Source organism: Schistocerca piceifrons, chromosome 5, assembly GCF_021461385.2.
Source record: "Schistocerca piceifrons isolate TAMUIC-IGC-003096 chromosome 5, iqSchPice1.1, whole genome shotgun sequence".
Lineage (NCBI taxonomy): Eukaryota > Metazoa > Arthropoda > Insecta > Orthoptera > Acrididae > Schistocerca > Schistocerca piceifrons.
This window is the reverse complement of record NC_060142.1, coordinates 256169043-256182955: the sequence shown is the minus strand read 5'-3', so window position 1 is coordinate 256182955 and position 13913 is coordinate 256169043.

The following is a 13913-nucleotide window of genomic DNA, read 5'->3' as shown; positions in this document are numbered from 1 at the left end:
GAGATATTGTAACCTAAAGTTGACGCTTGAGTACCACTCCTCCGCTGTTCGATCGTGTGTATCGGAGAGCACCGAATTACGTAGGGATCCAAAGGGAACGGTGATGGACCTTAGGTACAGAAGAAACTGGAACAACACATTACGTCCACATGCTAACACCTTTTTATCGGTCTTTTTCACTGACGCACATGCACATTACCATGAGGCGTGAGGTACACGTACACACGTGTTTCCGTTTTCAATTACGGAGTGGAATAGAATGTGTCCCGACATGTCAGGCCAATAGATGTTCAATGTGGTGGCCATCATTTGCTGCACACAGTTGCAATCTCTGGCGTAATGAATGTAGTACACGCCGCAGTACATCTGGTGTAATGTCGCCGTAGGCTGCCACAGTACGTTGTTTCATATCCTTTGGGGTTGTAGGCACATCACGGCACACATTCTCCTTTAACGTTGGATGCTCTCTGTCCGGGTACCGTTCTGCATACACCCTGCAGGCTTCAGCTGCATTTCGTCGACACTCGCCATAGATGAGTATCATCTCCGCCTTTTCAGAGTTCGAATACACCATGGTCACAGTTCCTACATCACTACACTATCACAGATGTCTGGTAACACGGTGTACTACAGTTGGTCTGCGTGCGGAGACGAATGCAGAATAACAATAGCAGCAAGCGCTACATGCGGACACTGCGACAGCTAGACCAAACCACAACAGTGCACTACAGCCACACTCTTAAACACAGTCGTCATCGTAAACATGTCCCTGCAGATGCTGCTCACCGACCGTGGCCCGTGTTTGTTACAACACGCAACTGAACGTCGGAGGTTTCAAGCGTCAACTATAGGTTACAATATCTCCGGATGTAACTAACATTTTACAATGCAACAAACGGCACTGATTATGTATTTGTTTATGTGTTCAGATGTGCTAACAAAACTAACGGGGTTCCATTTAAAAAAAAAGCTAGGTTTGTGTTGAAAAACATACTTCCGTGCATTTTTGTATGGTTTGTATTAAATAATTACACTAGCCCCTCTCCTCACGCTCTGTCTGTGGAATCGGTTCGTCAGTACCTGATGTGGTTTACGAAATATATCCAGCGGTAACGTTAGGTGACTCACCCTATATATATATATATATATATATATATATATATATATCAGTCCGTCATATCCACCTTGTTCATTGTTTCCTTTCACTTCATTAACACACTGTTCTCATCTTGCAAATGTTCAGATATACAATGAATAACTGATTATGTAATTGTGTAAGTGACTTCAGTAACTGTAAAATCTTGGAAAATGCGGCAGAGCGATCCCGGATTCACTTATCCCCCCTCCCATCTGGGTTCATTGTTTCCGAAAAGCCGAGAACAGAACCGTTCAAGGGACCTCAAGAAAATACAGTTACCTACTCTTATGTGTCAAGCTTGACATGATTATAACTGATAATATTTTGAACACGCGTATTTATATTTGTATTAATCGTATCAGAGGTCAAGAGTCTTTCACGGAGGTGTAACATAAAAATTAGAAGTTCATGTAGCTCAAATAAAAGATATCATAGAACGATTCCCCGACAACGTCGCGTAGCCGCTCCCGCGTCGAAATATATCCAGCAGGCAGGTGGAAACCGCTGCTGGAACGCCTCCGACCGCATGGATGCATGTTTGGCTTGCCGTCGGTCGCACCCAGGTCTGGATGTGTTGCTGTCTGGAAGTATTACTGCGGCAGGTCCTGCTTCTCTCTTTCCACGTCCGTCTCGTACGAGATGGGTACATGACATGTCGAAGAGGGGTATCAGTAACAAGGAATTATTATATTTATTCTGTGGAAGAAGTGTAAGTTTCAAATTCAATTTCATTCACACGGATCCATACCTCTTGTTTTCGGACAATGTCCTGCATCTTGACACTGTTCATTTGAATGTAGTGATTCATTGTCAACTTTAATTGACTATGCACATGTATGACACTGCACCGTTTTTCATTCTGGTGTCCATCGTGTGCTCTGTCTATCTCCTGCGGTAAGCAAATATTTCCGCGAGGTGCTGCGTTGCCAGCGTTGCATTATATTGTTACCGCTCGGCTGGCTCGTAACATTTGGCACGCGAAGATGACTCGTAACACCTTTATTTGAGGTCTACTGTTTTATATCAATATTAGTATTGTTGACAGTTTTCCAACGTCCATGTCGTTGCTGCTAATATCAACATTCAATGAGCGTCCATATGTTCTATAATCACTGCTATAATCGGTGTTAAACATTTTCCTGAAAGGAAACACAGTTCCTCACGCGTCCACCAGACTTTCATATTTCTTGTGAGACGCGCTTCACTCTCTTGATTGCTGCTAGTGTTTCAAAAACCACACAACAGTCAGTCTTCTACATCAGTCTTCTACACTATTGGCACATTACAAAATAACGCATTTTTTGTTCATGGGCACATTGCTCCATATTTTAATAACATGATAACATAGATCATATATTGTCAAAGAAAATATGAGACAAGATGACTGTTACAATCTTCTGAATTGTTCTGACCATTGAATCATCATTGAAGTGTGTAGATAACAGTACGTTTCCATATTTGATGACATATATTTTATTTCTGTTCATTTATACTCATTCATTTATATTTTTGTTAGAATTATTACCAGATTATGGGACAGATGACCATCTTCGGTTCACCTAACAAGAGAAAAGCTCATAAGAACAAACGGCAAATACAAACGCGTAAAGAAAAACGTACCCAAAACGGTACGCAACAGGAAAACGTTCCAGGAATAGTGAATGCGGATACAGACAGACACGCAACTAACACCCAATTAACAATCGTTAGGTGTGTGCGTTTACATAGCCGAGGTTCATGGAAACATTCATGACTCATTTACCCTCGTACATGAATATACACAGTAGGTATTTCTAACTTGTACCTCTGCAGAATAATTAAAATTATTATCATAAAAGAATTATTCTCCCCCTTTGGGATTTATACTTCGTGGATACTATAGTGTAACTACTGACGTGTGAGCTTACAGACTAGTACATATAAGTTCATGAAATTACTTACGATAATATTTTCACCATAACTAGTACTTAAATATCTACATTTGTGCTATCACGCATTAGCACTGGACATATTATTTTCTTTATATAGGCAGAAAAATGGTTTCCTACTGCAAATATTTCTTAATGTCTCTATGAAAATACAGTCCTTTTGGTTCTTTGTAGTGACACCTTCAAGTACATAACATCTGTCATGTGGAATTTAGATTATTTTAAATGGCCCTTTTCTATTCTTCCTTCTTCTTAGCGATTCCTTGGGTGCTTTCTTAGCAATATCAATTCATCGACACAGTATTCCTGTTTGTTAGTAAGTTTTTTTATCAAATTTTACTTTGCGGAGCTCTGCTTGGCGACTTATATTATGTAATGCCACATCCAGTTTATCCTGATGTGTTATTTTTTCTTCTTTGATCTTTGGTATGGGATTAGCCCATTCATATGCTTCTCCTTCTTTTCATTCATTAGTTCACACGGCGTAAAACCGGTTGATATGTGCGGCAAATTATTGTAGGTTTTCATAAAACTATTTAGGTGTTCTACCCACTTAGTGTGCTTACTGTGTGCGTAAGTTCGGATGAACCGGTTTACCTCTCGAAAAGTTCTCTCGACGGGATTACTGCTGGGAGAAAACCATAAGATCCTTCCACCTCTCCAGTGAAATATGTAGCATAATCAGTTATCACAGTAGATGGGCATCCGACAAACTTGATACAATCATTTGTTAACCTTTTCCCTATACTGCTGGCAGTTGACGTTCGGATTGGATACATTTTTATATATTTAGTAAACAAATCATACCCTGCTAGGATACATTTCAATGCCCGTCTAGCAGTTGGTAGGGGTCCTGCGATGTCGATAGCTGCGATCGGTCGCGGGTATCGTGCAATAATGGGATGTACTTCAGTATCCCTGCATACATTGCTCGCTTTCACTTTCTGGCATATCTTACATGTTCATATAAGTTCTTGAATTTTTCTTTTTAAATTCGGATAGTAACAATACTGATTAATCTTCACTGTGCATTTGATAATGCCGATATGCCACCATGCTCGATGTGTTAACCAAATTAGGTCTTCAAACTGGTCTGATGGAATACACAGTCGTCAATTACTGTTAGGATTGTCTGATTTGTAAAACAGAATATTGTTGTTTAACTGATAATACTGGCGGAAAGCACCGTAACTTTGATGACGCAATATGTTTCTGATGTCCTTCCACATCGGATCTCTTTCTTGGCATTGCTTCAGAGTTTTCCACAACGCTATATTCTTTTTTCTATTAGCTTTGTCTTTTATCAGCAAGATCTTATATTCTGAGGAGTTTTCAACTAGGCTTAAAAGTCTGGTAAACCTTGCTGTAGCCTGGATAATGCGTCGCAGGTCCATGAACATGCCTGATTTCGAAATCATATTCTTGTAGAGCTAGAATCCACCGAGCTAAACGTCCATGCAGTAACTTGCAAGGTAACATAAAGATCAACGCCTGAAGATCACACAGGACGATAACATGCTTCCCATATACATACCACCGGAATTTTTTAGAAGCAAATACTGCAGAGAATGCCTCAAATTCGTCACTTTAGAAGCGTTCATATTTAGTTAGTATTCTACTGGCAAATCCGATCATTTTAACTTCCAGTATATCATTTATCTATTCAGTTTGAAACAGGCATACCCCGATTCCATAATTTGAGGCATCAGATGCAAGGAAGAAATCCGTTGCCATATCCGGTTGATGCAGAATCGGTGCATTAATGAGTGCCTCCTTGATGTTGTCAAAGTCTCACCTGCACTGCGATTTCCAGCACCATTGTGCATTTTTCTTTAACAGACTCAGTTTCGCTTCGCTGTTAAGCTGCAGATTCGCCAGAAATTTTCGAAAAATGATGCTAACCCAATGAAACTTTTGAGTTTGTTTTTCGTCCGTGGTTACGGTAAATTCGCAATTGCCTCCATTTTGCTTGGGTCTGTTCATATCCCTTGAGGCTATATTTTGTGAACTTAGAATTTTATTTCTTGTCGAGTAAACTTGCTTTTTTTTCTATTTAAAGTTATTCCTCTTGCTAGAAACTTGTCTAGCGCATTCTGTACTAATTCATGGTGCTCTCCCCAAGTGTCTGTCGCTAGCAAAAAGTCATCCATATATGCTGTGACCTGATGTAATAGCTGTGGTCCTAGTATGTTATCTACGGCTGCTAACACACCAGCACTAATACTCAAGCAAAAGGAAAGAACACGGAATTGGTAGCTTCGGCCACCAACCGCAAAAGAAGTATATTGTCTAGATTCCTTAGATAATAGGTTCTGCCAAAATGAAGAACGCAAACCATGTGAAGTTAGATATTCTTTACCAGAGAATTTCTGAATTTGCTCGTCGAGGATTTGATGTATTGTTCGCACTGGCACAATAATCTTGTTGATGTTTCGTGCGTCGAGAACAAAACGTAAACTTTTATGTGCTCTGGTTATCGCTAGCAAGGGTATACTATATGGTGAATTTGATGTTTCAATAATTCCCCTGTCCAGCATTTTTCGGATTTCCTTCATTACTTCATTTTTCTTTGTCCACGGAACCGAGTATGAAGCTCTGCAATAGGTCTTATGGTGATAAACGTTCATGTCATAAACATAATATTTGACTTCCAGTATATCATTTATCTATTCAGTTCGAAACAGGCATACCCCGAGTCCATAATTTGAGGCATCAGATGCAAGGAAGAAATCCGTTGCCATATCCGGTTGATGCAGAATCAGTGCATACCTGATCGATCAATAAATACTTCATGGTGTCTGGATGACAATTTTATTAATTGTCCAGCCTGTGAAGTGTTAATGCAAGACATTTTTCACCTTCTCCTCTATTGTTGCGCCGATGTCACTCACGATATTGAGTGCATCACTGTTTCGGTCAGTATGACACCAACAATTTTTGTTTGCCGATAGATACGTCTAATCCTCTTGTCAGCGGAAGGCTCACACCGAACTCCCGATTCAGCTTCAACGTTATTGGTCGCTGCCGGTACTTAAGTACGAGGGTCACTCCAAAAGACATGCATACTATTTTTTTAAAAATCCATCTTTTATTCTACATGTTTGAAAGTTTTACAATGTGTAGATACATCCTTTAGGAACAATATTTTCATTTCTCCACATAATTTCCATCCGTCTCAACGGCCTTACGCCATCTTTGAATCAGCGCCTGTATACCCGCACGGTAAAATTTTGGCTCATCCTGTTGGAGCCACTGTTTGGCAGCGTGTACAAGGGAGTCATCATCTTCAAACCTTGTTCCACGAAGAGAATCTTTCAGTTTCCCAAAGAGACGATAGTCACATGCAGCAAGGTCAGGACTGTAAGGTGGCATCCGAGTTTTGTGAGCGCTTCCATGGTATTGTGACTGACATAGGGCCGTGCATTGTCGTGTAACAGCAAAACATCCTACTTCGAACACGACTCTGTCGAGCTTAAAGTTTCTTCAGTGTCGTCACATATGCATCAGAATTTATGGTGGTTCCACTTGGCATGATGTCCACAAGCAAGAGTCCTTCTGAATCGAAAAACACCGTAGCCATAACTTTTACAGCAGAAGGTGTGGTTTTGAATTTTTTTTTCTTGGGTGAATTTGCATGATGCCACGCCATTGATTGCCTCTTCGTCTCTGGTGAAAAATGACGGAGCCATGTTCCATCACCTGTCACAATTCTTCCAAGAAATTCATCTCCACCATTCTCGTACTGTTCCAAAAGTTCGCTGCATACCGTTTTTCTTGTTTCTTTCTGAGCCACTGTCAACATCCTGGGAACCCACCTGGCACAAACCTTTTTTAACGCCAACACTTTCAGTATTCTGCAAACACTTCCTTCCCCTATCTCAATGTAGCGTGACAATTCGTTCACTGTGATGCGTCCGTCAGCAGTCACCAGTTCGTTAACTCTCTGCACATTGTCTGGAATGTGTGCAGTACGAGGCCTGCCGCTGCGAGGACAGTCCTCAATATCGCCGTGCCCGCTTTAATCACGTAAACTGCTTGCCCACCGACTAACTGTACTGCGATCGACAGCAGTATCTCCGTACACCTTTTTCAACCTCTTGTGGATGTTTCCCACTGTCTCGTTTCACAGCACAGGAATTCTGTGAGAGCACGTTGCTTCTGACGAACGTCAAGTGTAGCAGCCATCTTGAAGACTTGCTGTGACGGTGCCACTCATGGGAACAGGTTGAACTACGTTTGGAAACAAGCGGGAAAGATGTATCTACACACTGTAAAACTTTCACACATGCTGAATTAAAACTGTATTTTTACAAAAATAGTGTGCATTTCTTTTGGAGTAATCCTCGTACACATGTTCCCTGGGCGAGATCTATTATAGCCTCTCTGTCCCGTAAAAACTCAAGGCCCGGTAACACCGGTACTGATAAGTTTTCCATTAATATGTACCTGCATCTAACGCTATCATTTCCAAAGGAAACTTCAACCTGTGTCTGGTACTTTATAATTTGTGCCTTCTTTCCCAGCGCTCCAAGAACTTCTTAATTCGTAACAGGCAAAATCGGCAGTCTTTTTATTTGCGTTACCTTCTTAAAGAATTGTGCGTTCATCACCGATACACTCGCATCTGTGTCGAGGAGGAAAATGGTTGCTACACCATTGTTTGTTCCATTTACACTTAACTGAGTACTTTCCTTTTATTCCCTATCGGGGACGGCAGATTCTTGATAGAGATCATCTTCGATTTCCTTACCATCCCGATAGCGAATCATATTAACATTCTCTTGCATAGACCTATTGCCTTCATTCCTAGTCTCGGTCTCCTGGCGAAGGCCTACAGGGACCGCGATTAGTTTGTTGAAGTTGGTATATTCTGTTTCGGCTCTGAGGATACCTCCAGTATTTTCACATTTTGTGATTCTACAGTTGGAGGAGGTCTACTCGGGTTCCTCCACTGTGGATACTAGTTATTCGACGCAGGTATAGCCTGTACGTAATTTACTGGCTGACCCAGATCCATAAAATTTTCTTGCGGCTGCCAATGACTTGGCCCTGATTGTCTCCAATATTCTTTGTCACTACGCATATGTTTTCGTTTATCCTTGTACGGACTGTCCGATTTATTTTCATTTCGTCTTATTATTATTATTGTTGTTGTTGTTCTTGGCATTTTCATTACTATATTGCTGCTTTTGTCTTGATCACCAAGCCTTCTACCAAAATATGCGTAATAGGTTTGTTTCACAAAATTACTGTGTTGTCTTTGGTTAACAATTAGGTAGCTAACACAAACATAAACAGAATATGTTTCGGTTTTTCGGACGCTTATTTGAGCTCATTTCTAAGACACAGCAACACTACATTTAACAGTACAAATACAACCCCACAGTGCTATAGCATATCAACAATGAACGAATGTTTCCTGTGTAACAACCAGACTGGTGTGACAAGTGTTACTATCTTCTGCATGTTACTAAAATAAAAGTTCACTGAAGTTCTAACAAAATTTCTCTGTCTCTCGAGCTTAGGTTTAAATGAAAAATGAATTTATTTAATTTGTGAGAAAATTTCAAAAGGTAAAAAATACTGCTAACCGACCAGAAATTAGGCAAAAACGTAATTCAGAATCAATGGTAATTTATCTGTCATCAAAAATCATGTTGCATAGCGTTATGGATGAAAGTGGATTACAACCACACAATCGCATATATATGCTCTCAAATTTAAGATCATATATATATTGCTGAAACTGTTTTTAAATTTGAGCATATATATATATATATATATATATATATATATATATATATTCCAAACAATGTCAAAAATATATATGATCTTAAATTTGAGAGCATATGTATGTGATTGTGTGGTTGTATACAACAACTTCAGCAATATCAATATAAATTTCTATCTCAACATTAGAAAGCTTGAATGAAATTGGGCATTTCACATTTTCAAATAAGGAGGATGTTCAAGTGCTGCTACTGTATATTCTTATTTTCGTTGGAATTCCTTTTCATAAGGTCATGTATAGGCATACTTCTCAATGGCTCGACATTATGGTGTAGATAACTTAATATTATATTATGTCAAACCAATTGAAATATAACGAAAGAGTTATGGGCAAAGCCAATTTAATGATTTTCAAACAAGAAAAGCATAATTTGACTCACTTTTTCAGCAATCATTTTAATTCAGATATGATTTTAATGATTTCCTCGAAATGTGCAAACGAGCAGGAGTGAGAGTACACACAGTTTCTAGTTATAAACAAAGACAAAAATTAAATAATGAACAACATCGTATTAATTTTGCTGGTTATATTTTTTACTCTACTATATCACCTACATGTGAGCAGTCTCATATTGTAGTGTGAATTGAGACGTTTTCTTATGATCGTTTTAGCTGTTGATTTAGGATTGCAATTGTCAACATGTCTTTCAATTCCACTGGATGAAAGATAAGTCTTAAAAATCGGGTGTTGATATCAAAACGAAATATCGGCAGGAAAAGGGCATTGCTGCAAAAAAACGAAAGGCGAATCTGAGTCTCTCCTGAAAAGTGCATCAAACCTATTTTTCAGCTGCTACCCAGATTGAGTTAAAAAGGACAGCTCTGCTGAGAGAAGACAGACCAAAACGAAGGAGATGGGCGCAGAGAACACAATGTATTTTCGAAACAGGAGAACAGGAAGAAGAAAAGGGTGAATACAACAAGGAAAAAGGCGATGGAAATAAGAGAACATCACGAAAGAAAATTATTAGACAGACGTGGGATAAATGGGAGACATCGTTAACTAGTAAACTAACTGCGAGAACACATTATACTGTGTACAGAATCAAAATTGACCCAGTACCACAAGTGAATGATAGTTGATTAACTACACTACTGGCCATTAAAATTGCTACACCACGAAGATGACGTGCTGCAGACACGAAATTTAACCGACAGGAAGAAGATCCTGTGATATGCAAATGATTAGCTTTTCAGAGCATTCACACAAGGTTGGCCCCAGTGGCGACACCTACAACGTGCTGACATGAGGAAAGTTTCCAACCGATTTCTCATATACAAACAGCAGTTGACCGGCGTTGCCTGGTGAAACGTTGACGTGATGCCTTGTGTAAGGAGGAGAAATGCGTACCATAACGTTTCCGACTTTGATAAAGGTCGGATTATAGCCTATCGCTATTGCGGTTTATCGTATCGCGACATTGCCGCTCCCGTTGGTCGAGATCCAATGACTGTTAGAAGTATATGGAATCGGTGTATTCAGGAGGGTAGTACGGAACGCCGTGCTGGATCCCAAAGGCCTCGTATCACAGAAGTCGAGATGACAGTAATGTTATCCGCGTGCCTGTAACGGATCGTGCAGCCACGTCTCGATCCCTAAGTCAACAGATGGAGATGTTTGCAAGACAACAACCATCTGCACCAACAGTTCGACGACGTTTGCAGCAGCATGGACTATCAGCTCGGAGACCATGGCTGCGGTTACCCTTGACGCTGCATCACAGACACGAGCGCCTGCGATGGTGTACTCAACAAGGAACCTGGGTGCACGAATGGCAAAACGTAATTTTTTCGTATGAATCCAGGTTCTGTTTACAGCATCATGATGGTCGCATCCGTGTTTGGCGACATCGCGGTGAACGCACATTGGAAGCGTGTATTCGTCATCGCCATACTGGCGTATCACCCGGCGTGATGGTATGAAGTGCCACTGGTTACATGTCTCGGTCACCTGATGTTCACATTGACGGCACTTTGAACAGTGGGCGTTGTATTTCGGGTGTGTTACGACCCGTGGCTCTAGCCTTCATTCGCTCCCTGCGAAACCCTACATTTCAGCAGGATAATGCACGACCGCATGTTGCAGGTCCTGTACGGGCCTTTCTGGATACAGAAAATGTTCGACTGCTGCCGTGGCCAGGACATTTTCCAGATCTCTCACCAATTAAAAACGCCTGGTCAATGGTGGCCGTGCAACTGGCTCGACACAATACGCCAGTCACTACTCTTGATGAACTGTGGTATCGTGTTCTAGCTGCATGGGCAGCTGTACCTGTACACGACATCCAATCTCTGTTCGACTCAATGCCCAGGCGTATCAAGGATGTTATTACGGCCAGATGTGGTTGTTCTGGGTACCGATTTCTCAGGACCTATGCACCCAAATTGCGTGAAAATGTAATTACATGTCAGTTCTAGTATAATATATTTGTCCAATGAATACCCGTTTATCATCTGCATTTCTTCTTGTTGTAGCAATTTTAATGGTCAGCAGTGTAGTTAATGTCGATGGGAGTGCTCTAATAATTCACAATGTACAATATCTATGACTGAGAGATGACGTAATCTGTTGCTTAAAACTGCGTAAGTCCTTCAAATTTTGGTAAATTCGCAGGACTACCAATGCTCATTATCTAAACTATTTCACACCGAGAGAGGGGGCGCAGTGGTTAGCACACTGGACTCGCATTCGGGAAGTTCAAACCCCCGTCCGGCTATCCTGATTTAGGTTTTCCGTGATTTCCCTAAATCGCTCCTGGCAAATGCTTCGATGGTCCCTTTGGAAAAACACAACGATTTTTCCCCATCCTTGTCACAATCTGAGCTTGTGCTCCACCTCTAATGACCTCGATGTCGACGGCACGCTAAACCCGTTCTTCCTTCCTTCTTTTCCTTCCTTCATTTAAACTACTTCTCCTATGCACCATTGAATTTCTACAGAGAATCAATATCGTTAAGCTATTTTTAGACAAAAACGGTGGAGAATCCTTATCAGGAGAAGAATATATGGACATGGGTATGGGAGAGAATTAAAACTTACTTGTCATTTGCAAACTGTAAGACACTCTTCAATCAATCGCCAGTATGTATCGATTTTGTACACTGAAATACTACAAAGAAATTGGTGGAATACGTAGTCTTCTGGCTAGCTTCTAAAGCGATGGACAATAATTCACATGACAATGAAATAATAAAATATTAATGATGCTTATTGCTTAAAGTGTATGATGACTGTCGAGAGTTACGAGGTGAATGTTGGCAAGAAAATATTCCATTAACTTAATGTCATCTATAAAAGTGCATTTTGCAGGTTTCTAGACGGTTCACGGTATCATGGCGTGGAGTTCAGATATTGGGCAGCACACATTTATACTTGGATATCAATTTCAAATAAGAATTGAAAATATATGCGGACTAACTGTTTTTTCGAGTCATCGGTCATCTGACTGGTTTGGGGTGGCCCGCCACGAATTCCTCTCCTGTGCCTATCTCTTCATCTCAGAGTAGCACTTGCAACCTACGTCCTCAATTATTCGCTGGATGTATTCCAGTCTCTGTCTTCCTCTACAGTTTCTGTCCTCTGCAGCTCCCTCTAGTGCCATGGAAGTCATTCCCTGATATCTTAATAGATGTCCTATCATCCGGTGCCTCCTCCTTGTCATTTTTTCCCACATATTCCTTTTCTCTCCAATTCTTTGCAGAGCCTCCTAATTTCTTGCCTTATCAGTCCATCTAATTTTCAACATTCGTCTGTAGCACCACATCTCAAATGCTTCGATTGTTTTATATTCCGGGTTTTCCACCATATTCCACTTCCACACAATACAGTGCTCCAAAAGTACATTCTCAGAAATTTCTTCTTCAAATTAAGGCCTGTGTTTAATACTATCAGATTTCACTTTGCGAGGAATGCCATTTTTGCCAGTGCTATTTTACTTTTGATGTCCTCCTTGCTCCGTCCGTCATTTGTTATTTTGCTGTCTAGGTAGTAGAATTCCTTAATTTTATCTACTTCATAACTATCAATCCTGATGTTCAGTTTCTCGCTGTTTTCATTTCTGTAGCTTCTCAGCACTTAAACCTTTTTTTAACTTAGTGTCAGTCCATATCCTGTAGTCATTAAATTATTGATTCTATCAGCAGATCACGTAATTCTTCTCTACTTTCACTCAGGATAGCAATGTCATCAGAGAATCGTTGGTTGGTTGGTCAGTTGAGTTGGGGGAGGTGACCAAAGGGGGAGGTGACCAAACAGCGAGGCCATCGGTCCCTTCGGATAAGGAAACGATGGAGAAGGAAGCCGGACATGACCTTTCAAAGGAACAATCCCGGCATTTGCTTCAAGCGATTTAGGGAAATCATGAAAAACCTAATTCAGGATGGCCGGACGGGGGTTCGAACCGTCGTCGTTCCAAATGCGAGACTGATGTCCTAACAAGTGCACCATCGTCTAGGTCAACGAATCGCATAATTGATATCCTTTCACTTTCAATTTTAATGTCACTCTTGAGCCTTTCTTTTATTTCCATTATTGCATCTTCGATGTACAGACTGAACAGTAGGGGCGAAAGACTACATTTTTGTCTTATACCCTTCTTAATCCTAGCAATTCGGTTTTGGTCGTCCACTCTTGTTATACCCTATTGGCTCTTGTACATATTGTACAGCATTAAATCTCTGATGCCTTAACCTTTCTAAAACATCCTCGATTTTCTTTTCCGTTCTTCTGTATATTTTTCTTGTCGCCAATTTGAATGCGTGAGCTGTTTAGCTGATAGTGCGACAATTCTCGCACTTGTTACCTCTTGCAGTCTCTGGAATTGTGTGGATGATGTTATTCCGAAAGTCGGGTGGTATCTCGCCAGACGCATATATTCTACACACCAAGGTATGTAAGTCTGGTATGCGCTACCTGCTACTTCAACTAATAAAATTTATGTGTTGCTTATAAGTTACTTGTTATAATACAGGAAATCTAGAATCCATCTGCTTTGATGTTGCAGAACTTGAAGCATCTGGATGAGGTCGAAAGCAAGATATGCACTGTTTCGACAATG